The 25,128-nt window shown below is 42.5% G+C and overlaps 1 pseudogene; it reads left to right on the top strand.

The window, feature by feature from the left end:
• Positions 1 to 228: 228 nt before the first annotated feature.
• Positions 229 to 21,842, top strand: LOC133747011 (dystrophia myotonica WD repeat-containing protein-like; annotated as a pseudogene).
• The last annotated feature ends 3,286 nt before the right edge of the window (positions 21,843 to 25,128 follow it).

Here is a 25,128-nt window from a genome sequence, read left to right as displayed (position 1 = left end):
TGTCATTTGCCGAATACCCTGAGAAGGGTGCCGCAGGAATTGTTTACACTGTGATGTTTTCATGTTAAAGGTGATGGGTTAAGGATGGAGACTAATCCAATTGTGGTCGATAGGAGGAGGGGCCAGTCTTTGGGTCATTGTGGGAGCACACTTTGAGGGTGGTTCTCAAGAGAGGTTTGATCATTTGAGTTCAGGTTCTGCCTAATTGTTGTTGCCTCCACATCAACCATGAGCAACATCCATCTCTGTGAGAGTATGGGACCTCCAAAACCTGTTACCTCCAACTATGAGCTGCATCCAACATTTTCTTTCCCAAAGAAGCATCTCAGGTATTGTAGTTAAAGTAATGGAAAGTACAGTAATACATATCCTTAATTATTTGGATTTATTTTTAGAACAGAATTAAACTCTAAAAGGGATAGAATCCCCACAACTACATGAGAGAAACAGATATATAAAAAGGGTTATATGACATATCAGTTAAAATCAATTTTTCAACAAAAGATACTGAAGTAACTGGCTGTTTGAGAATATTTGGTTGGTTCTTTCAGATTTCCACCCACAAAATTAGATTTCCTCCCATAAAATATTAGGGATTTCTCAAAGGGAAAGTGCCCAACATTTGGAATAGTTAAGGTAATACACATTAAAACAATTCTGCACTTTCCATTCATGATATTAGAAAGACTGGAACACAACAAAATTGTATGTAGTGCGAATGAGAGTAGTAAATTGAAAAACTCTGACCAACAATTTGGGAATGTCATGTGAAGTTGCTAATATGCACAGTTAAGCCCTAACAACTTTACCATTTTACAGATTTTAGAAAACTGCTGTTTTGACATCATAGGTCATAGAGTATCCAGATTAAGTGTTATTTCTTGGCGTGTCTGTGAGGTTGTTCCTGGGTGAGATTAGACTAAAGCAGCAGAATTCAAAGTACATTGCTCAGAGTGGTTGGGCATGATCCAACCCATGGAGGTTCTGAATAGATAAAATGCAGAGGAAGGAGAAATTCATCCCTTTTGCTTCTTGCCTTCTTGTCTGAGCTGAGAGGTAATTTCCCTCTCCCTTTGGGCTGGGATTAACACCACTGGCCCTCTGGTTCTCAGGCTTTGATTTCAGATTATCAGCTGTCTTGGGTCTCCAGCTTCTGATAGCAGATGTGGGATGTCTTGGATTCCATAGTTGTATGAGTCAATTCCTTATAACAAATCTTTCTATATGTATCCTATTCATAGTGTTTCTCCAGAGAACTCTAATACTCCCTCACATATATATGCACTATCAGGCACACAGAAATATATTTTAAAAAAGATTTGTTGGAGCCAGCATTGTGGTGTAGTGGGTAAAGCCACCACCTGCAGTCCCAGCATTCCATATGGGCATTGGTGAAAGTTCTGGCTGCTCTAGCTCTCTGCTATGGCCGGAGTAGCTCTGTTACAAGGGTAGACTCTAGGATTTTTTAAAATTCTGATCATCAGTTGCCTTTGGATCGTTTTGCTTCTGTAATTCCAGGTCTTGACCCCAGCAGGTGGCTTCCAGTTCTGATCTCTTGGGGTGATCACTTCTCATTTGCCCTGTGTTGGGATACTGCTAGAATATGACAGGTGTTAGGGTGACTCTCACATGCTTGCACTTCACAGATATTTAGTCAGTGGGAAGCTTTTGCCAGACATTCTCCTGTGAGGGGGGAGGCTAGTTATAGTCGAGAGGCCTTTCCAGCACAGAACTTATATTTTGGTGGGTGAGCGTTAACATTTACCTTACTGAATACTGGGTAATGTGAATGCATGAATGGTTAATGTGGTTTAAAGCAGGTAGATTTCACAGTAGCCCTTTGAAGGTATGTGCTGTTATATTAAGATGCTCTTTAATATTATTTTGATTTGTGTGTGTTGTTTGTTTCCAGATGTGAATAAAGTTGCATTGCGTAAAGCATAAGGAGTATTCATAGTTACCTATTCATGTTCTAAACCAATTAATGGCCATGTGACATTTGTGGCATTGTGTAAATAAGATTTTTCTAACTACTTCCCCTTCAGAACACTTTCAGGTACTTTAAAAAGTTTAAAAGTCAGACCTGGATTGATAAGCATCCCTCTTTTGGTTGCTGTCACTAAGATATCTTTGCTTGCTCTTTAGAGAATTCATTTTAATAACATTGGAATTCTCAGAAATCATAATGCTGATTCCTAATTTCTTTTTTTTAAGTTTTTTTTTTTTTTACTTACTTGGGAGGCATAGTTATAGATGACATTGAGAGAGGTCTTCCATCCACTGGTTCACTCAGAAAATGGCCCCAATTGCCAGGGCCAGGACAATCTGAAGCCAGGAGCCAGGAGCTTCTTCCAGCTCTGCTCCATGGGTGCATGGGCCCAAGCACTTAGGTCATCTGCTGCTTTCCCAGGTCTTCAGCAGGGAGACAGATTGAAAGTAAAGCAGCCAGAACTTAGACTGGCACCCATATGGGATGTCGATGCTTAGCCTACTGCACCACAGTGAAGTCCTTGTTACTAATTTTTAAAGTGGTAAGATACACATCAAGATTTAAAAGTGTTCTTGTAGTGCAGTGTCATTACATAGCAGGTTAAACTTCTCCTTGTGATGCCAGCATCCCATATCCGATCACCAAGTTCAGTCTTGGCCACTCTTTTTAGATCTAGCTACCTCTAATGTTTGTGGGAAGGCAGCATTGGAAGTGTCTGAGGCCCTGCCACCCATGTAGGACACACAATGATAGAGTTCTTGGCTCCTGTCTTCATCATGGCCCAACATTGGATGTCACGGGTATTTCAGAAGTAAGCAAGTGAATTGAAGATCTGTCTCTCTGATGCTCTGCATTTGTGATAAATGAAAATAAATATTAAAAAATCATGACAGTCATTCTGTATAAGCCAATATTTGCATTTTTGTTTTTATTTTCCTTTTTAATATTTTTATTATTATTATTTTTGACAGACAGAGTGGACAGTGAGAAAGAGACAGAGAGAAAGGTCTTTCTTTTTCCATTGGTTCACCCCCTCCCCATTGGCCACTGTGGCCAGCGCGCTGCAACTGGCACACTGTGTTGATCCGAAGCATGAGCCAGGTGCTTCTGGTATCCCATGCGGGTGCAGGGCCCAAGTCTTTGGGCCATCCTCCACTGCACTCCCTGGCCACAGCAGAGAGCTGTACTGGAAGAGGAGCAACCAGGACAGAATCCAGTGCCCTGACCGGGACTAGAACCCAGGGTGCCAGCACCACAGATGGAGGATTAGCCTATTGAGCTGTGGCACCGGTCCTTTTTATTCTTTTTTAGAAATTCTATGCAACCCTGTTCCATTCTTTCTGTGTGCCCTTTCCAAATGGATGCTTCCACCTGAAGCACTAGTGCCTTAGCACCACGGTTACCTGGCAGATCCTGCCGACTTTCCTAAAGCAAGACTTGAACTCACCAGGAAGAATCAATGTATTTTAATGGATATCACTAAAGACGAACTCTTCTAATGGTTCAGCACGCCAAATGATTCAAGGATTCAAGATTTTATTTCATTGTGCCCTTGGATTGGTGGTAAATATCACATGTAAAAAAATCCTGAAACCTTCAGATGAGAATGTCCTTAATTATTATAATTTGTCAATTCCATTCCAAAAAAACAGAATGAGGAAACAGTCCCAGAAATGGAACCAAATCATACAGTTTCTCAATGCATTATCCAAATGTATTATTCTCCAGAGGTCAATGTCAGTTTTCAGTGCAATAATCTTTTCTTTTACATCTAAAAATAAACCTGCAGGAAGCAAGGACTGCATGGAGGAACTGAGGCTATGTGTTCTATCTCTGTTGAAGGCAGACTGTAACCATTTTAGGCCATAAGACTGTATGACCATTACCCCCAGACCTCCTCTTGTTATTGTTGCAAGTCAGGATGAAGCTGCAGTAGAATGGGGCTGATCTGTAACCTCAGCCAACATTGGAGCAGATGCTCATGAGCTGATCAGCAGCCTTGGGGAAAATCTGTTTCCTGGTGTCAGGCTGGGAAACCCTCAACCATGAGAGGAAGCTTTCGGGATGTTAGTAGCTTCCATGTACCACAACTACAAGAAAGATGGGGGTTAGAGAAGCAAATTCCAAATGAATTCAGTTTCTTATCTTTGATTAGACAATAATGATCAAATCAGTGAATTTTTTCTTGGAAAAAGATGGAGATGGATTCAAACTGATCTAAGTTTGCTTGTGTCAGATGTTTTAGACCTTTGCATTCCAGTCATTTCAAATGATTTTGGAAAATTGTTTCACAATTATAAAATAACAATTATATGAGAACAATTATATAAGAACAACTGGTAATGTGAAAATTATGTTTAGTTAATATAAAAGATGCAGTAGCTATTAATCTTAATTAAAGATTGTTCTTGAATAAATCATAATTATACCACAGTAGAAATACAATGATTCTTGTTTTTTTATTTTTTTAAAAAATAAAAATATCAAAACCCTACAAAGGAGTAAGTATTTAGCCTAGCTTTTAAGATGTCTGCATCTCATATGGGATTCGCTGGGATTGACACCCAGCAAAAGCTCTTGATTCCAGCTTCCTGTGACTTATGCATTTAGGTCTCTGCCACCTAGCTGTGAGACCTTGCTTGAGTTTGTGGCTCCTGGTTTTGGCCCAGCCAGTCATGGCAATTGTGGGGATTTGGTGAGAGAACGAATGGAAAGGAGTTTTTTTCTCTCTCTCTCTCTCTTTGATCTCAAATAAATAGAAAGTCTGTGTATTGGTGAATTGTTTTGAGGTTAAGTCTACCATTCTGGAGTGCTACATTCAACAAGTTAAATACTAGCCCAAAATTTGGATGAGTCTCACCCTTGATATGCAAAATGTTCTTATACCAGGGTGGTGATATAGCACCAGAAACTGAAAGAATCATGGCTAGCCTCCTGTTCCCCACCTCCCCAATCTAGAGATGAGTCTGAGGATGTGAGAAAAGTCAAGAAGGATGAGGACCACTATTGTGGCATAGCAGGTAAACCTGCCACCTGCCACAGCAGCACCTGGCTTGTGGCTTGGGCCTGGCTCAGCCTTGGCCATTTTGGCCATCTTGGGCTTGAACTAGCAGATGGATTTTCTTTCTGTCTGTCTCTCCCTCTTTTTCTAACTCTTTCAAATAAGTAAGTAATTTTTAAAAAGCTCAGAACAACTATTTTTTTTAAAAAAGTCAATAGCTGGGTGCTGTGAAGGATGTTGATGTCATGTACTAGTCCTTGTAATCAAGGTGTTTCTGTGCTGTTGTGACTGATTTAGATAATGAGAATTTTACACATCTTGTGGAAAGTTTCATGCATTTTCCATTGTGTCTGTTGAGTCTCCATTGCAACTTTTTCACAATTAACCAATGAAAGCTGTCCCTCCCTCTTGCCCAGTCAAGAATTTCCCCTTTACAGCATATAGAAACCCTAGAAAATCACCCATAAATGCATAAATGGATCTCTTCTTCATGAAGATTTTTTGTTTTGCTTTCTCTCTCTCTCTCTCTCTCTCTCTCTCTCTCTCTCTCACTCTATCTCTCATTCTCTATCATTTTCTCTTTTTTTACAATAACTTAACTTATGGTTTACACATTCTTTGTCCATATTCCTAATTCTTTGTGATCAGAAGACATAAACCCAAGTAATTACAACTATAGACTCCTGAAAGAAAACCCCCTGACAACAGGCAAATATTTTTTTCTGTGGTTGATTTCTTTTTTACTATTTTTACAAAGATTCTCTTTATTATTTGAAATGCAGAGTTACAGAGAGAGGAGAAGGGAGAGAGAGGGAAAGAGAGAGAGAGAGAGATCTTCCATTCACTGGTTCATTCCACAAATGGCCACAAAAGCCCGGGCTGACCAGGGTGAAGCCAGCATCCTGAATCTACTTCTGGTTCTCCCACATGGGTGCAGGGGCACAAGCACTTAAGACATACCCTTCTGCTTTTTCAGGTGCATTAGTAGGGAGCTAGGACTTAAGTGAAGCAGCCAGGTCTGGAACCAGTGTCCATTTGGCATGCCAGAATTGCAAGTGGGGAGTTACCTAGTACACCAAAATGTTGGCCCCTGTGCTTGCTTTTTCTAAATATTTTGACCCTAAAAGTAGCTTAGGCTTCCTCTGTTAAAAAGCGATCTTTGAATATAGTATGGAGGAAGAGAGATGATAACATGCAAAGATGGTTGCAAAGAAAAATGCCAACATATAAAAAATGTGTTTTTCAATTGCTCACCCCTGGGCCAGGAGTAGAATATATTTCTTTAGGGGACAATGCTGTGGCACAGAAGATTAATATCCTGGTCTAAGCACCGGCATCCCATATGGGCACTGGTTCAAAACCAGGCTGTTCCACTTCTGAGTCAGCACTCTGTTATGGCCTGAAAAAGGAAAGCAGTAGAAGATGGTCCAGGTGCTTGAGCCCCTGCACCTGCATGGGATACCCAGAGGAAGCTCCTGGCTCCTGGCTTCAGATAGGCACAGCTCTGGCTATTGCAGCCAACTGGGGAGTGAACCATCAAAAGGAAGACATCTCTCTCTCTCTCTCTCTCTCTCTCTCTCTCTCTCTCCCTGCCTCTCCTCTCTCTGTGTAACTTTGACTTTCAGATAAACAAATAAATCTTAAAAAAAAAAGAATGCAGGGCCGGCACTGTGGCTCACTTGGTTAATCCTCCACCTGCAGTGCCAGCATCCCATATGGGCACCAGGTTCTAGTCCCAGTTGCTCCTCTTCCAATCCAGCTCTCTTCTGTGGCCCAGGAGGGCAGTGGAGGATGGCCCAAGTGCTTGGGCCCCTGTACCTGCATGGGAGACTGGAAGGAAGCACCCAGCTCCTGGCTTCAGATCAGCATAGCTCCAGCTGTAGTGGCCATTTTGGGGGGTAAACCAACAGAAGGAAGACCTTTTTCCTGGTTTCTCTCTCTCACTGTCTAACTCTGTCAAATTAAAAAAAGAAAAAATAAACAAATAAAAAAAGAATGCATTTCTTATAAAACCACTGCTAAACAGTGTCACCCAAAACTTGCTATCAATACAAAAGGAGTCATAATTATTTTGGACAATTATGTGATCTTGAAATACTAATATAGCTGTTATTAAGTAATGATGGTTGTAAAAAGTAAAACAACAGTTCAAAGAAGACAGACTATGTATATTGTTCTGATGTGGAAAATTGTATCAAAAATATTTCAATGACTATTTTTTGACTAGTTTCTATTGGCATGTTTGAACTATTCTCCCTCTTTCTAAGCCCTTTGAAATGGAAGGCACTCCATCATTCTTAAACAGTAAACAGTTCAGTGGCAATCTCTGTCGCCTACAAGGCTATCTAGGTTGACCTCTGAATTCTCTTCCAGACAATGGTAATGTCTTGATGATAAAGATGTTTTCTTGAACAGAAGAACACTTCTTTGGCCTAAGCTTATGTGCACAGAAATGAGCTTCCTTAAATGTGAACAATCTTGTTCTGGGTATGGATCTGTAGTAGAGGAACAATCAGTAGAGAGAAAGTTTTTGTATGGCACCATTATCCTTATGTTACTGTGCTGCCTTATCTGTGCTCCCCTTTGTGAGTCAGTACTTTTAGAGGAGCTGGTACTACCTCTACAGCAAAGTTAATTCATGAGAATTTAGAGATCCTGCTTATGCATCCAGGAAAGCAGTGGCAGATGGTCCATGTACTTGGATCCTTGCCGCCCTGTAGGAGACCAGTCCTGGCCATTTTGGGTACTAGGGGAGTAAATCAGAAAACGGAAGATCTGTCTGTTGCTCTGTCTCTGTAATTCAATTTACATACAGGAAATCATCTTGTCATGATTACAAGTAAACATACTCATAAAAATGTTCTAGGAGAGGTTCATCCACTGTAGCTTTTACAAGGTAACATATGAAGTATAAATGGCTGATGTCTTCACTCTCCACCCTCCCCCTACACATTCAGTGCTTATCACAATGATGTTGATATGGAAGACTCTGAGTTGTGTATCTTGGCTGCTTAATTCTTTTTTTTTAAAGTCTGGAATTTTATTTTTTTAATTTAATGAATATAAATTTCCAAAGTACAGTTTATGGATTACAAAGGCTTGCCCCCTGACAACTTCCCCCCACCCACAACCCTCCTCTTTCCCACTCCCTCTCCTCTTCCATTCTCATCAAGATTCATTTTCAATTCTCTTTATATACAGAAGATCAGTTTAGTATATATAAAGATTTTAACAGTTTGCCCTCACATAGCAACACAAAGTGAAAAAATACTGTTGGAGTACTAGTTATAGCATTAAATAACAGTGTACATCACATTAATGACAGAGATCCTGCAAGATATTTTTTTAAAAAGATTGATTTTTTTTCTATGTAATTTCCAATTTAAGACCAAGGTTTTTTTTTTCATTTTCAATTATCTTTATATACAGAAGATCGATTCAGTATATACTAAGTAAAGATTTCATCAGTTTGCACCCACACATAACCACAAAGTGTAAAAATACTGTTTCAGTACTAGCTATATCATTACTTCACCTTGGACAACCTATTAAGGACAGATCCTACATGGGATGTAAGTACACAGTGACTCCTGATGTTGATTTTACAATTTAACACTCTTGTTTATGGTGTCAGTAATCTCCCTAGGTTCTAGCCATGAGTTGCCAAGGCTATGGAAGCCTTTAGGGTTCACCAACTTCGATCCTATTCCGACAGGGCCATAGTCAAAGTGGAAGTTCTCTCCTCCCTTCAGAGAAAGGTACCTCCTTCTTTGATGGCCCTGTTCTTTCCACTGGGATCACACTCGCTGAGATCCTTCATTTAGGTCTTCTTCTTCTTCATCTTTTTTTGTCCCAGAGTGTCTTGGCTTTCCATGCCTAAAATACTCTCATGGGCCCTTCAGCCAGATCCAAATGCCTTAAGGGCTGATTCTGAGGTCAGAGTGCTATTTAGGACATCTGTCATTCTATGAGTCTGCTGTGTCTCCCCCTTCCCATGTTGGATCCTTCTCTCCCTTTTTTTATCAGTTAGTATTAGACATTAATCTTGTTTGTGTGATCCCTTTGATTCTTAGATCTATCAGTGTGATCAGTTGTGAACTGAAATTGATCACCTGAACTGGTGAGATGGCATTGGTACATGCCACCTTGATGGGATTGTATTGGAATCCCCTGGCACTTTTCTAACTCCATCATTTGAGGCAAGTCTGATTGAACATGTCCCCAATTGTACATCGTCTCCCTCTCTTTTTCTCATTCTTATATTTAACCGGGATCACTTTTCAGTTAAGATTTAGACACCTAAGAATAATTGTGTGTTAATTACACAGTTCACAAAAAATACTAAAATGGATAAAGTATTACATTGTACATCAACAGTCAGCACCATAGCTGATCAAGTCACTATTTCTCATAGTGTCCATTACACTTCCACAGGTTTCCCTTTGGTGCTCAGTTAGTTGTCGCCGATCAGGGAAAACAAATGATATTTGTCTCTTTGGGACTGGCTTAATTCACTCAGCATGATGTTTTCCAGATTCTCCATCTTGTTGCAAATGACTAGGTTTCAATGTTTTTGACTGCTGTATAGTATTCCATAGAGTACATGTCTCATAGTTTTTTTATCCAGTCTACTGGTGATGGGCATTAGGGTTGGTTCCAGGTCTTAGCTATTGTGAATTGAGCTGCAATAAACATTAATGTGCAGATGGGTTTTTTGTTTGCCAATTTAATTTCCTTTGGGTAAATTCCAAGGAGTGGGATGGCTGGGTTGAATGGTAGGGTTATATTCAGGTTTCTGAGGAATCTCCAGACTGACTTCCAGAGTGGCTTAACCAGTTTGCATTCCCACCAACAGTGGGTTAGTGTCCCTTTTTCCCCACATCCTCTCCAGCATCTGTTGTTGGTTGATTTCTGAATGTGGGCCATTCTAACCGGGGTGAGGTGAAACCTCATTGTGGTTTTGATTTGCATTTCTCTGATTGCTAGTGATCTTGAACATTTTTTCATGTGTCTGTTGGCCATTTGGATTTCCTCTTTGGAAAGATGTCTATTGAGGTCCTTGGCCCATCTCTTAGGTGGATTGTTTATTTTGATTTTGTGGAGTTTCTTGATTTCTTTGTAGATTCTGGTTATCAACCCTTTATCTGTTGCATAGTTTGCAAATATTTTTTCCCATTCTGTTGGTTTCTCTTCACTTTGCTGACTGTTTCTTTTGAAGTACAGAAACTTCTCAATTTGATGCAATCCCAATAGTTAATTTTGGCTTTGACTGCCTGTGCTCCTGGGGTATTTTCCAAGAAGTCTTTGCCTGTACCTATATCTTGCAGGGTTTTTCCAATGCTCTCTAATAATTTGACAGTGCCTGGTCGTAGATTTAAGTTTTTTATCCATGTTGAGTGAATTTTTGTGTAAGGTGAAAGGACGGGATCTTGCTTCATGATTCTGCACATGGAAATCCAGTTTTCCCAGCACCATTTATTGAATAGACTGTCCTTATTCCAGGGCTTGGTTTTGGATCCTTGATCAAATATGAGTTGGGTATAGATGTTTGGGTTGATTTCTGGTATTTCTACTCTGCTCCATTGGTCTATCCACCTGTTTCTGTACCAGTACCATGCTGTTTTGATAACTACTGCCCTGTAGTATGTCCTGAAATCTGGTATTGTGATGCCTCCGGCTTTGTTTTTGTTGTATAAGATTGCTTTGGCTATTCGAGGTCTCCTGTGTCTCCATATGAATTTCAGCATCATTTTTTCCAGATATGAGAAGAATGCCTTTGGTATCTTGACTGGTATTGCATTGAATGTATAAATTGCTTTTGGGAGAATAGACATTTTGATGATATTGATTCTTCCAATCCATGAGCATGGAAGATTTCTCCATTGTTTGGTATGCTCTTCTATTTCTTTCTTTAAGGTTTTGTAATTTTCATCGTAGAGATCTTTAATGTCCTTGGTTAAGTTTATTCCAAGGTATTTGATTGTTTTTGTAGCTATTGAGAATGGGATTGATCTTAGAAGTTTTTTTTTTCTCAGCCATGGCATTTCCTGTGTATACAAAGGCTGTTGATTTTTGCTTATTGATTTTATATCCTGCTACTTTGACAAACTCTTCTATGACTTCCAATAGTCTCTTAGTCAAGTTCTTTGGGTCCCCTGAATAAAGAATCATATCATCTGCAAAGAGGGATAGTTTGAGTTCTTCCTTCCCAATTTGTATCCCTTTTATTTCTTTTTCTTGCCTAATAGCTCAGGCTAAGACTTCCAGAACTATATTGAATAGCAGTGGTGAGAGTGGGCATCCCTGTCTGGTACCAGATCTCAGTGGAAATGCTTCCAATTTATCCCCGTTCAATAGGATACTGATTGTATTGAGGAATGTTCCTTCCATACCCAATTTGCTTAGAGTTTTCATAATGAAAGGGTGTTGTATTTTATCAAATGATTTCTCTGTGTCTATTGAGAGAATCATATGGTTTTTCTTCTGCAGTCTGTTAATGTGGTGTATCATGTTGATTGTTTTGTGAATGTTGAACCATCCCTGCATACCAGGGATAAATCCCACTTGGTCTGGGTGGATGATCTTTCTGATGTGTTGTTGCATTCTATTGGCCAGAATTTTATTGAGTATTTTTGCATCTATGTTCATCAGGGATATTGGTCTGTAATTCTCTTTCAATGCTGCACCTTTTTCTGGCTTAGGATTAAAGGTGATGGTGGCTTCATAGAAAGAATTTGGGAGGATTCCCTCTTTTTTGATTGTTCTGAATAGTTTGAAGAGAATTGGGGTTAATTCTTCTTTAAATGTCTGGTAGAATTAAGCCGTGAATCCATCTGGTCCTGGGCTTTTCTTTGTTTGGGGGGGCTTTATTACTGTTTCAATTTCTGTGTCAGTTATGGGTCTGTTTAGGTTTTCTATGTCTTCCTGGTTCAATGTAGGTAGGTTATATGTGTCCAGGAATCTATCCATTTCTGATAGATTTCCCTGTTTGCTGACATACAAGTCCTTGTAGTAATTTCTGATGACTCTTTTTATTTCTGTGGTGTCTGTTGTTACATTTCCTTTTTCATCTCTGATTGTATTGATTTGGGTCTGGTTTGCTGCTGATTTTCTAGATTCTTGAGATGACTGCAAAGCTCATCTATTTGGTGCCTTTTTCAATTTCTTCATGTAGGCACCTATTGATATAAATTTTCCTCTTAACACCGATTTTGCTGTATCCCATAGGTTTTGGTATGATGTGCTGTTATCCTCATTTTCTTCCAGAAAATTTTTGATTTCTCTTTTGATTTCCTCTATGACCCATTGTTCATTAGGAGCATGTTATTCAGTCTCTATGTGTTTGCACGTGCTCTAGGGATTACCAAGTTGCTAATTTCCAACTTCATTCCTTTATGGTCTGAGAAGCTGCATGGTATGATTCTAATTCTTTTGAATTTGCTGAGACTTGCTTTATGGCCTAGTATGTGGTCAATCCTAGAGAAGGTTCCATGTACTGCTAAGAAGAATGTAAATTCTTTCTGTGTAGGATAAAAAGTTCTGTAGATATCTGTTAGGTCCATTTGAGCTATAGTATCATTTAAGTCTACTGTCTCCTTGTTGGTCTTCTGTCCTGATGATCTGTCTACCTCTGAGAGTAGAGTATTGAAGTCCCCCAGTACTATTGTATTGGGGTCTAAGTCTCCCTTTAAGTCCCTTAACAAGTCTTTTAAATAAACCGGTGCCCTGTAATTAGGTGCATATACATTGATAATCGTTATATCTTCCTGTTGAATGGATCCCTTAATCATTAAATAGTGCCCCTCTTTGTCTCTCCTAACAGTTTTTGTGGTAAAATTTATGTTATCTGATATTAAGATGGCTACGCCCATTCTTTTTTCATTTCTTTTGGCATGGTATATATTTTTCCAGCCTTTCACTTTCAGTCTGTATGCATCTTTGTTAGAAAGATGTGTTTCTTGTAAGCAGCAGATAGATGGGTTTTGTTCCTTAACCCAATCAGCCAATCGGTGTCTTTTAACTGGACAGTTCAAGCCTTTAACATTTAATGTGACTATCAATAAGTAGTAACTTTGTCCTATCATTTTTGTGTTCCCTGTGATCTTTTGCTGTGAGGTTTCCTTCCTTTACCTTCTTTCTTATCGGTGACCGTGTTTCTGTGTTTCTGCGTGTATCACATCTTTAAGCATCTTTTGCAGGGCTGGACGAGTGGCGACAAATTCTTTCAATTTCTGTTTGCTGTGAAAGGTCTTTCTTTCACCTTCATTCACAAATGAGAGCTTTGCAGGATATAATATTCTGGGCTGGTAGTTTTTCTCTCTTAGTACCTGGGCTATGTCTCGCCATTCCCTTCTGGCTTGTAGGGTTTCTAATGAGAAGTCAGCTGTGAGTCTAATTGGAGATCCCCTGAGAGTAATCTGACGTTTCTCTCTTGCACATTTGAAGATCTTTTCTTTATGTTTCACTGTGGTGAGTTAATTACAATGTGTCGTGGCGAGGATCTCTTTTGGTCATGTTTATTAGGGGTTCTATGAGATCCTGTACTAAGATGTCTCTGTCCTTCTCCAAACCTGGGAAATTTTCTACTAGTATCTCACTAAAAAGGCCTTCTAATCCTTTCTCCCTCTCCATGCCTTCAGGAACTCCTAGGACCTGAATGTTCAGTTTTTTAATAGTATCCTGTAGATTCCCGACAATATTTTTTAGATTTCTGATTTCCTCTTCTTTTCTTTGGTTTGCCTGTTTCCTTTCATGTTCTCTGTCTTCTAATTCCAATATTCTCTCTTCTGCTTCACCCATTCTGTTTTTAAGGCGTTCTAATGTGTTTGTCATTTGATCTATTGAATTCTTCATTTCATTATGGTTTCTCGTCACTATCACAGTTTCTTGTTCTACTAGTTGTTTCATTTCATTTTGATTCCTCCTTAATATTACATTTTCACAAGAGAGATTTTCTATCTTGTCCATTAAGGATTTCTGTAGTTCAAGAATTTGTTTTTGAGAGCTTCTTAATGATCTTATCAATTTTTTGAGATCTGCTTCTTGCATTTCTTCTATCTCATCATCTTCATAATCTTGAATTGGGGTGTCTTTTTCATTTGGGGGCATTATAGTGTCTCCTTGCTCTTGTTACCTTGGTTTCTACATTTGTTTGGTATCTTGGAAGTGTGGCCAAAGAGCTCTGTTTGGTTCTTCAGGGTTGCCTAGGCTAAGGAGTTTGTTTTACATATGTAAAGCGGCCCCTGCTCTTTGTCTTGCTGGGTTTTGTAAGGAGAGTGCAGAGAGAGGCTAGTGTCCCTGCTGGTTCCCCCTTTTTTTTTTTCTCCTCCAGTCAGCCTGTTGTAGTTCCTCCCCCAACCCGCATGAGCTCAGACCACACTCTAACCTTCCCAGACAATGTCTTGGGTTACCTTTCCTTCCAGTGCCGGGGCTCAAATTCTGCAGCTGCCCTTTTCCCCCACTCGCTCTTTTCCCCACTCTCGCAGCTCCCGTGTCCGCGGCGCGGCTCAGTGTGGGTTGGCATGGCTCGGCGCTGCTAGACGCGGCTCGGTGCGGCTTGGCGCGGCTCGGCGCAGCTCGGCAGGGCAGTGGGCCACCTTGCTCTCCCCGTAGGTCCTCTGTGTCACATCCACTAGATCCGGAAGTTTCCTCTGCAGTTTTTTTTTCTGAGTCTCTTTCTGAGGGTACAGTAACTCCACTTTTGTTAAACTTTCTTTTCCCGAACTGTTGTGTGTGCCCTCACTCTTCTGCCATCTTGGCTCCGCCCCCCCCCCCTTGGCTGTTTAATTCTAACTTCTTTTGAAAAATAATTCAACTTTGAATGTCCACCTATATCTGTTATACATTTCTTTCCTGTTTCTAAGAAAAAGAGAGGTGATTAACTAAAATCATTCATGTAGGTAAAAATACCCCCTTTCGGTATCATATTTGACCTTTTATTTTCATGGGTAGAAGCTAATTTGATTGGTTTCAAACTTATCAACATTTGATGCCTCAATAAAGTCACAAGAATGTTGTTTTGATAAAACCAAAAGGAACAGAAATTTTGGGAGATTATCAAAGGTTTAATGTAACAGTGTATTGGGTACATTGGATGAAACTGAAATGCCTTTAGTGACATACATACTAGAAACAATAGGTTTGTCTAGAATGGATACTGGAAAAGGCAGAAAGAACCAATCGATTGAGGATGTCTTCAGGTGAGAGAGACATGGGAGACATTTTAAAGAAATTCTATAGATACAAAATTTGTATAAGAATCAGAACCAAAGGTCCCCAAGTAATCCAGGATCCACCCAGTGATGATTAGAAAAAGGAGGCAAGAAGCTGAGTCAATAAACAGAGCATTCTTAATCCAAGAAGATATTTGCTCTCCAGTTAGAAGTTTCAGATACTAACAAACCCTCTGAGAGAGGGGAGAATGTTCTGGAAGGCAGATATTAAGTGAGCTAAAAAATTGTGTCATCTAGGCCTGCACCGCGGCTCACTAGGCTAATCCTCCACCTTGCGGTGCCAGCACACTGGGTTCTAGTCCCAGTCGGGGCACCGATCCTGTCCCGGTTGCCCCTCTTCCAGGCCAGCTCTCTGCTGTGGCCAGGGAGTGCAGTGGAGGATGGCCCAAGTGCTTGGGCCCTGCACCCCATGGGAGACCAGGAGAAGCACCTGGCTCCTGCCATCGGAAGAGCGCAGCGAGCCAGCCACAGCACGCCTACCATGGCGGCCATTGGAGGGTGAACCAACGGCAAAATAAGACCTTTCTCTCTGTCTCCCTCTACTGTCCACTCCGCCTGTCAAAAATAAAAAAATAAAAAAAATTGTGTCATCTGATATTAACAATTTTCTTTTTTTTTTTTAATTTTTTTTTGACAGGCAGAGTGGACAGTGAGAGAGAGACAGAGAGAAAGGTCTTCCTTTTGCTGTTGGTTCACCCTCCAATGGCCGCCGCGGTAGCACACTGTGGCCGGTGCACTGCGCTGATCCGATGGCAGGAGCCAGGTGCTTCTCCTGGTCTCCCATGGGGTGCAGAGCCCAAGCACTTGGGCCATCCTCCACTGCACTCCCTGGCCACAGCAGAGAGCTGGCCTGGAAGAAGGGCAACCGGGACAGGATCGGTGCCCCGACCGGGACTAGAACCTGGTGTGCCAGCGCCGCAAGGCGGAGGATTAGCCTGTTGAGCCACGGCGCCGGCCTGATATTAACAATTTTCATTCATGATTCACTATTCCACAAAATAATCAACTCAATCTATAAGTTTTATTGTATGGTTTTGCAACTCTGCTCAATCATCCACAATAAAATGACACTTGTCATTAAGCAAATGAATTGGAGTGAATCTAATTAAATTTATTAGAATATTAAAAAAATTTGGGGCTTACATTTGGTTTCTATAGAAGAACAATATGTACTTTTCAATTTTTTAACTTACCAGTTAAAATACGAAGAAATTGTATAGGATCAAAATGGACATCTTATGATTTGATTGTAGTTTTTAGCTCTTGTTTATACTCCTGTGGAACTGTGATCTTTATACTTTTGACTTCTTCAATATTATGGTTAGTGGTGCCTTAGCCCTACAATTATAGAGTGCACTGAAATTATGTTTTTGTGAAAGTTAAAGGAGAAGAAGTAATGGAGGAGGGAGAATGATGGAGTAAAAAGAGGGAGGGAGGGAAGTATGGTTATCTTCTTAGAATTATACCTATGATGATCACTGATGTCATAAATAAGAGTGTCAGTTGTTAAATCAACAACGGGAATCACTGTGCACTTGCTCCCCATGTAGGACCTCTGTCCTTAATGTGTTGTACTATGAGAATTAATGGTAAAACTAGTCTTCAAAGGGTTCCTTATACTTCGTGTGTCTGTGTGAGTGCAAACTGTTGAAATCTTTACTTAGTATTGAGTTGAACTTCTATATATAATGATCATTTAAAAATGAATTTTTTTTTATTTTTTGACAGGCAGAGTGGACAGTGAGAGAGATAGAGAGAAAGGTCTTCCTTTTTGCCATTGGTTCACCCTCCAATGGCCGCCGCGGTAGGGGCGCTGCTGCCAGCGCACCGCGCTGATCCGGAGGCAGGAGCCAGGTGCTTCTCCTGGTCTCCCATGGGGTGCAGGGCCCAAGCACTTGGACCATCCTCCACTGCACTCCCTGGCCACAGCAGAGAGCTGGCCTGGAAGAGGGGCAACCGGGACAGGATCAGTGCCCTGACCGGGACTAGAACCCAGTGTGCTGGCGCTGCAAGGCGGAGGATTAGCCTATTGAGCTGCGGCGCTGGCAAAAAATGAATCTTAATGAAGAATGGGATGGGAGAGGTAGTAGGAGGTGGGATGGTTTGGGGGTGGGAAAGTGGGTATTGGGGAAAGAACTGCTATAATTCCAAAGTTGTACTTATGAAATTTATATTGACTAAATAAAAGCTTTCTATAAAAAGAATTATACCTATGAAAAACATGAAATATACCCTCTTCATATTAATAATAATTAAAAAGAAATAAAAAATTAAAAATCATTTTAAGGTCTCAATAGGATATATGCCCAGAACTGACAAGTAAAGTTGCAGAGAATGGCTAATACAGCCTTATCAGTTTCATTTGTCATCCTAATCCCTTCCCCTATGGTCACATTACTTCATTTCTACCACTTCTATTTCTTATATGAAATATATCTTAATGCATTTATTCTTAAACTGAAATAATAGGCTTTTACTCTGTTTTTTAGAAGAGCATAATTGAGGAGCCATGTTGATCTATGTTTTACTTGGAATATTTAGTAATTCTGAAGTATATATGATCTTTTTTGTTTTGACTAAATTGAAACACCAATAAAAACACAGGGTCTCTGTGATGTTGAGGGGGCATACTTTATGTTGTAACACATGATAGGGATTTGTAAAGGTTTGAGGAGTGCTGGAGAAGAATGTGAATATTACTGAATGGTTCAAATGCTGTGTATTTTATGTGTATGTACACAGTAATTATGTGAATTTATTTGTTTTTTATTTGGTTCTAAGTTGTGCATAAGGCTTATCAGTAGAGATCTGCAATAAAGTTTCCCATTATAGATTTACTTATTTCTTGCAGTAGCTTAGTTCTTTAATTGATTTAAATATTTTCAGGTAACTTGGAGCATAAATTTGAGATCCTATCTTCCTAGTGACTAAAAGTTTTGCCATTATGCGTTATTTTTTCCCAAAAATATTTGTTTTCCTTAAAGTCTGTTTTGTCTGATATAGTGATTGTGAGTTTCTTTTTAAAATATTTTCCTGAAATATATTTTCAGTCCTTTACTTCACTATTTTCACAACCATTTTTGTTTTCACTTTGTATTTTAATGGCTTTTTAAAAACACTGTTCAGTTTTGTCTAATGAACCCATTTGGGTGATTTTGAGAAAATTTTACCTACTTATATTTAGTATGATCATTAATATATTTAGATTTATTCCCACTTAATTAAGAATTTTAGTTTTCTTAGCCTGAGACCATTTTTCCTATTGTTATTTTAGCAATTATTTTGTTACTTAGTGTATGGAATTTTTCTCCTTTCCTTTTTGGGGATGCATATTTGCTGTTTCTATTACTAGTCATTATCATGGAACATTTACCATACAGATTTTTCTAAATAAAGTAAAAGTTTAAATTATTTGTACTTCTTTCCTCAGGACTGTAGGGATTGTTAGAACACTTAAAATGTAATCACTGCTTTTCTGATTTGGAGTTGCTTTTATTCAGAATTTTAGTTCTTTTTTTTTTTCAGCCCCTCAAATTAGCCATAAGGTTTATTATTTCAAACAGATGATGATGCAATTTGCAGTTTATTTACTACTCACCATTCATTTTTGCCTCTCATTCTTCTGAAATCATGACCTGCCTCTTAGGAAGATATCTTGGTTTCATTTCACTGTCAATAATGACAGCTCATCTTTCTGGATAAGTGCAGGGCAGTAGTGACTGTGTTCAGTACTTCAAAGATGGTATTCAAGGCTCTTTGTTTTCTCTTTTTCATCTATTAGTGCAGTTATTCATTATTAAATCATCTTTTTCCCATGGAAGTTTTATAATCATATCTGTTTTCCATTAAGAAGTCATACCTTATACCCTGTATGTAGATTTCTTGTCACTCACTCTTCTTGGCACACATTGTACATGCTGTTTCTTGCATTGGGCTAGAGGGATTGGAGAAGCAGAGTCACTATACTTTCATATAAAGTATCTCCTACATGCTCCTAAGACGTGTGGTTTGATAGGTTTTCTCATTCTGTGCTCCATATCTCTTAATTATTTTTTATTTATTTTTTTTATTTTTGACAGGCAGAGTGGACAGTGAGAGAGAGAGACAGAGAGAAAGGTCTTCCTTTGCCGTTGGTTCACCCTCCAATGGCCGCCACGGCCAGAGCGCTGCGGCCAGCGCACCGCGCTGATCCGATGGCAGGAGCCAGGTGCTTCTCCTGGTCTCCCATGGGGTGCAGGGCCCAAGCACTTGGGCCATCCTCCACTGCACTCCCTGGCTACAGCAGAGAGCTGGCCTGGAAGAGGGGCAACTGCGACAGAATCCGGAGCCCCAACGGGGACTAGAACCCGGTGTGCCGGCACCGCAAGGCGGAGGATTAGCCTGTCGAGCCACGGCGCCGGCCACATATCTCTTAATTTTAAAAATATTTCAACTTCGAATGGAAGAGGCATCGCCGGGGCGACGACCCCAACTCCTCCAGCGCGGTCCCGCAGCTTCCGGCAGGGCCGGGGGGCTGCGGGCCGGGGACGCCTTGGGTGGCCGGCAGCGCAGAGGGGGCACAGCTCGCGGTTCGGCCCTGCTTCTGCCCAGACCCTGGCGCCACCCCAGCCGCTGCAACGCCCATCCGGCCCTGCCTCCGCCTCCAGCCTCGGCGCCGCGCCCCGCGTCGTCCCCGCCGCCCCCAGGCCCTGGGCCCGCACCCGCGCTGCCGGCTGAGCGCCTCAGCCTCGTTCGCCTCCAGGAGCCGCCGGCCACGCCCGCGGGGCTGGTGCCGGGGCGACCGCGTCTGCTTCAACCTGGGCGGCGAGCTGAACTTCTACCCGGGCCGCCGCCGCGGGAGTCAGCGGTCTATCGACCTCAAGAAGCCCACCGACAAGTGGATCTACAAGGGCACGCAGCCCACCTGCCAGGACTTCAGCCAGTTCGCCGCCGCCACGGAGGCCATCTCCCTGCTGGTGGGCTTCCCAGCCGGCCAGGTGCAGTGCCTGGACCTCAAGGACACCAGCTAGCTCTTCAACGGGGTGCGGCTGATCGACAAGACCAAGGTGACGTATCTGAAGTGGTGCCCGAGTCGGAGAGCCTGTTCCTGGCCTCACACGCCAGCGGCCACCTGTACCTGTGCACGTCGGCCATCGTGTGCCTCGGCGCCGGCGGTACAGACTGCTGAGGCAGGGCGAGGGCTTCGCCGCCTCCGCCGCCGAGAGCAAGGCCCCCGCAACCCGCTGGCCAAGTGGGCGGTGGGCGAGGGGCCCCTCAACAAGTTTGCCTTCTCGCCGGACAGCCGGCACCTGGCCTGCGTCAGCCAGGATGGCTGCCAGCGCGTTTTCCACTTGGACTCCGTGCTCCTGCGCGGGCTCATGAAGAGCTACTTGGGCGGGCTGCTGTGTGTGTGCTGGAGCCCGGATGGCCGCTACATGGTGACAGGCGGCGAAGCAGACCTTGTCACCGTGTGTTCCTTCACCGAGGGCTGCGTGGTGGCCAGTGGCCATGGCCACAAGTCCTGGGTCAACGCTGTAGCCTTTAACCCCTACACCACGCGGGTGGAGGAGGCAGCAGCCGGCGGTTGTTGGGGAGGGGGCCGGCGAGGAGGAGGGGGGCGAGGAGGAGGGGGAGGCCGCGGCTGGGCGCACCCAGGCTTTGCCGGACGCATCCCACTCTTCCCACTGCCCAAGGCCGGCTCCGTCACCTACCGCTTCGGCTAGGCCCGCCAGAACACGCACTTCTGCCTCTGGGACCTCACCGAAGACGTGCTGTACCCACACCCACGCCTGGGCCGTACCCGCACCCTCCCTGGCATCCCTGGCACCACGTCGCCTGCCGCTGGCAGCTCACAGGCTGGCGGGCATGGCCCAGGGCCCCTGCCCCACTCACAGTCCCGCTCCAACAGCCTCCCACACCTGGCAGGTGGTGGCAAGGCAGGTGGCCAGGGCAAGGTGGCGGCAGAGCCCGACACGCCATTCAGCATCGGCCGCTTCTCCACGCTCACGCTGCAGGAGTGGCGAGACTGGGGGGGGGGGGGGCCGAGAAAGAGCACAAGCGCTACCACAGCCTGGGCAACATCAGCCATGGGGGTGGCGGCGGCGGGGGGGACAAGCCCAGTGGTCCCGCGCCGTGCAGCCGCCTGGACCCTGCCAAGGTGCTAGGCACCACGCTGTGCCCTCGGATCCACGAGGTGCTGCTGGTGGAGCCTTTGGTGTGCAAGAAGTTCGCTCAGGTGCGGCTCACGGTGCTGCTCTTCCTGGAGGACTGCATCATCACCGCCTGCCAGGAGGGCCTCCTCTGCACTTGGGCCCGGCCGGACAGGGCGAAGGGGACCCGTTTCCCCTTCTCCTCTCCACCTGCCACTTCCCCATCATCTGCGTCAGAGCTCACCAGAAGCGCCAGCCGCCGGGCCGGAAGCTAGCTGAGATGACATCTCCTCCCAACCAGGCAACTCCCCAAGTGGCACAGTGGTGTGAAGCTGTGGATGCTGGGGTCCCTGCACTGTGCCCCAGCCTCCTGGCCTCAATCCTTCCCACTGACCCCACGGATTCCCACATTAACAAGACTAACCAGGACAAATAAAAAAGTCACCTTCATTTCTTCAGCTATCCTCAGATTTCCTATGTCAATGATTCTCTCTTCAACCTAGAAAGATAGAGATCCAATGATCAAAGTGTTTTTGGATTCTTCACTGACTTCTAAAATAATTATATGATAAGGGTGTTCTCATCCCTCTAAATGCCTCTTAACTTTGTTAAAATTTTTCTTTTTTTAAGTTTTATACTTTTATTGAAATGTTCAGTTTCAATGGACCTTTGGCCACCAATGGAAATACACTAACAGTAAAAAAAACATTGGCAGTGGAATGTGACAACTGTCCCCTGGGGATTAAAGCAGAACACAGGGTGATAAGGAAGTGAGCAATCCAAGACCTAAGAGCAGTAGTCTGGCCAAAGATCCCCAAAAGGTAGGAGTCTGAGCTCCCTGAACAATGAGAGCCCCCAGGTATTGAGAAGTAACTCAAGGGCTTGTGGATGTGGGGCAATCCAAGATACTGGTCCCACAGGAAAATCTCTCTCATGCCTAATCAACTCTACTTTGGTAAAACTGGGCTCATCTGACAGGACAGTCTGGGGGAGGAAACATAAGTGCTAACAGTAAGAGACCAGTGAACACTTAGTACTGCCTTCATGGCACAGAAAGAAAAGCCAGAGCCAAGGACAAGCTGGCCAGACACTTAACCCCACTGTAATGACTGGAGTTCTTGCTCCTGTTTCCAGACTGTGTCACTCAACTTCTCAGGTCTGTCAGGTTTTCAACTTCCACTTATCTCCTAAGCCAGGTCCCTGTCTGTGTGGCCTCAACCTAGCTTCCCTCTATTTGGTGACTATGACACAAGACTCCTACCCTTCTCTCAGTGATGCATCAAGCAAAGGAGAATCTCTGAGAGGGCAGGAAAATAAGAGAGGCCCACTTGTTTCTCCCACTCTAATGAGCTAGAAGAGACCCCTGCAGCACTCCACTCTACAGATGATCTGGGTCATAGCATCTGAGAAGCTATCTTGGTGACAGTCCTTGAAGCCAAGCTGAAGAACTATATAGTGGTGGCGTTCTTCCAGAAGGCCTCAGCCAGCACCTTCAGGTGGGTGCACACCTGAATGAAACCATCAAGCTTAATGGTGGGATTTGCAGGCAACAGGGAGACCAGGTGCTGTGTGAACTGGGGGTTCAGGGTGTAGCCCATTTGAGACAAATCTGTGCAGCTTGATGGAGCCTGAGTGTTCTGGTGATACTGTGGAAAGACATTCTTCCAGTGCTGAATGAATTTCCCAAAGGTTGAGAAATCAGAGACATTGATGTGGCCTGACTTGGTCTTGTCAAACATGTTTATCATCATGAGGCATATCTTGTCATTGAACAAGGAACAATTGACAGAGCCTGCTTTAGCTCCTTGGTGGGAATATAACTGGTATGATCTGAGTCCAAAACTGGAACATGAGTAGGCATCAGGATCCACACCAGAAGAGGTGCCAGCCTGTCCATAAGGCCTAGGCTGATGAATACCATAGGCATTTAGGTGTGGTGGATGAACGGAGCTTCTGGTGCTGCATCATTTTATGGTCCTCCTGGAGTAGGAGCCTCCGCAGGGTTGGAGTGTCCATAGCCCCTCCACCATCTTTAGTACATAAGGACATTCCACTTTTAGTAGAATTTTTTGGATTTTGTATTTATAGAACCATCATTTTTTTAAAAAAGGGATAATCTGACATCCTCCTTTTCAATATGTAGCCCTCTGGTTTATTTATTGCCTAATGGCTCTGGCTAAAACTTCCAGGACAATACTGAATAGCAATGGTGAATGAAGGCATCTTGTTGGTTCTGGATATTAGGGAGAATGCTTCCCACTTTTCTCAGTTCAGTAAAATGTAGGCCATAGGTTTGCCATAAAATGCCTTAGTTATGTTGAGGAATGTTCTTTCTGTACCCAATTTGCTTAATTTTTCAACATGAAATTATGTTGTATTTAATCAAATGCTTTTCTCTATTGAGATAATCTCATGGTTTTTGTTTTTCAGTTTGTTTATGTGATGAATCACATTTATTGATTTGTGAATGCTAAACCCTCCCTGCATATCAGAGGAAAATCCTACATGGTCCAGGTGAATGATCTTTCTGATGTGTTGTTGGATTTGATTAGCTAATATTTTGTTGAAGATTTTGGCATCTATGTTCATTAGGGATATTGGTCTATGGTAAACTTTCTGTTGTATCTCTTTCATGTTTAGGAATTAAGGTAATGCAGGCTTCACAGAAAGAGCTTGGGAGGATTCTCTCCCTTTTAATTGTTTCCCTCCCTTTTAACTGTTAGAATAGCTTGAGAAAAATTGGAGGCCGGCACCGTGGCTCACTAGGCTAGTCCTCCGCCTAGCGGCACCGCAACACCGGGTTCTAGTCCCGGTCAGGGCACCAGATTCTGTCCCGCTTGCCCCTCTTCCAGGCCAGCTCTCTGCTGTGGTCAGGGAGTGCAGTGGAGGATGGCCCAAGTGCTTGGGCCCTGCACCCCATGGGAGACCAGGAGAAGCACCTGGCTCCTGCCATCGTATCGATGCAGTGCGCCAGCCGCAGTGCACCAGCCGCGGCGGCCATTGGAGGGTGAACCAATGGCAAAGGAAGACCTTTCTCTCTGTCTCTCTCTCACTGTCCACTCTGCCTGTCAAAAAAAATGGAATTAATTATTTTTAAATGTCTTATAGGAATGCTTATTGAGCCATGTCATTTTACACATCCATAGTAACCTTGAATGCAAATGACCTCAACTGTAAAGTTGAAAGATAGACTAGGTGAATGGATTAGAAAACAAAACCCATTTACTTACTCCCTAAAAGAAACATATCTCACCAGCAAAGAACCCACACACTGAAAGTAAAGGATGGAAAAAGATATTTCATGTTAATGGATAGTAAAAAAAGACAGGTGGTGCCATGCTCATATGAAACAAAATATATTTTAACACAAAAACTCTTAGAAGAGATGGAGAAGGGCACTATGTAAAATGATTAAGGGATCAATTCAAATAAAGATGTGACTATAATAAATGTAAATAGTTTTATATATAATTATAATTATATAAAATATATAGAAATATAATATGTAATTTATATATACATATAATATAAATTTACATTTTATTATAAAATTATTTATTATACATGTATTAATGTATTTATAACAATAAATAAATGTATTTATAACAAGAAATGTATAAACAAATAATAAAAAGTGCTTCTACCTAAAGAAATGTTAATAGATCTAAGGGAGACATATTCTCCAATACAACAGTAACAGGGGACTTCAACATCCCACTTTCAACAATGGACAGATCAACTAGACAGAAAAATCAACAATGAAACAAGAGAGCTATT

Source organism: Lepus europaeus, chromosome 18 (assembly GCF_033115175.1).
Source record: "Lepus europaeus isolate LE1 chromosome 18, mLepTim1.pri, whole genome shotgun sequence".
Taxonomy (NCBI): Eukaryota; Metazoa; Chordata; class Mammalia; order Lagomorpha; family Leporidae; genus Lepus; species Lepus europaeus.
This window is presented reverse-complemented; position numbering and strand designations above follow the sequence as displayed.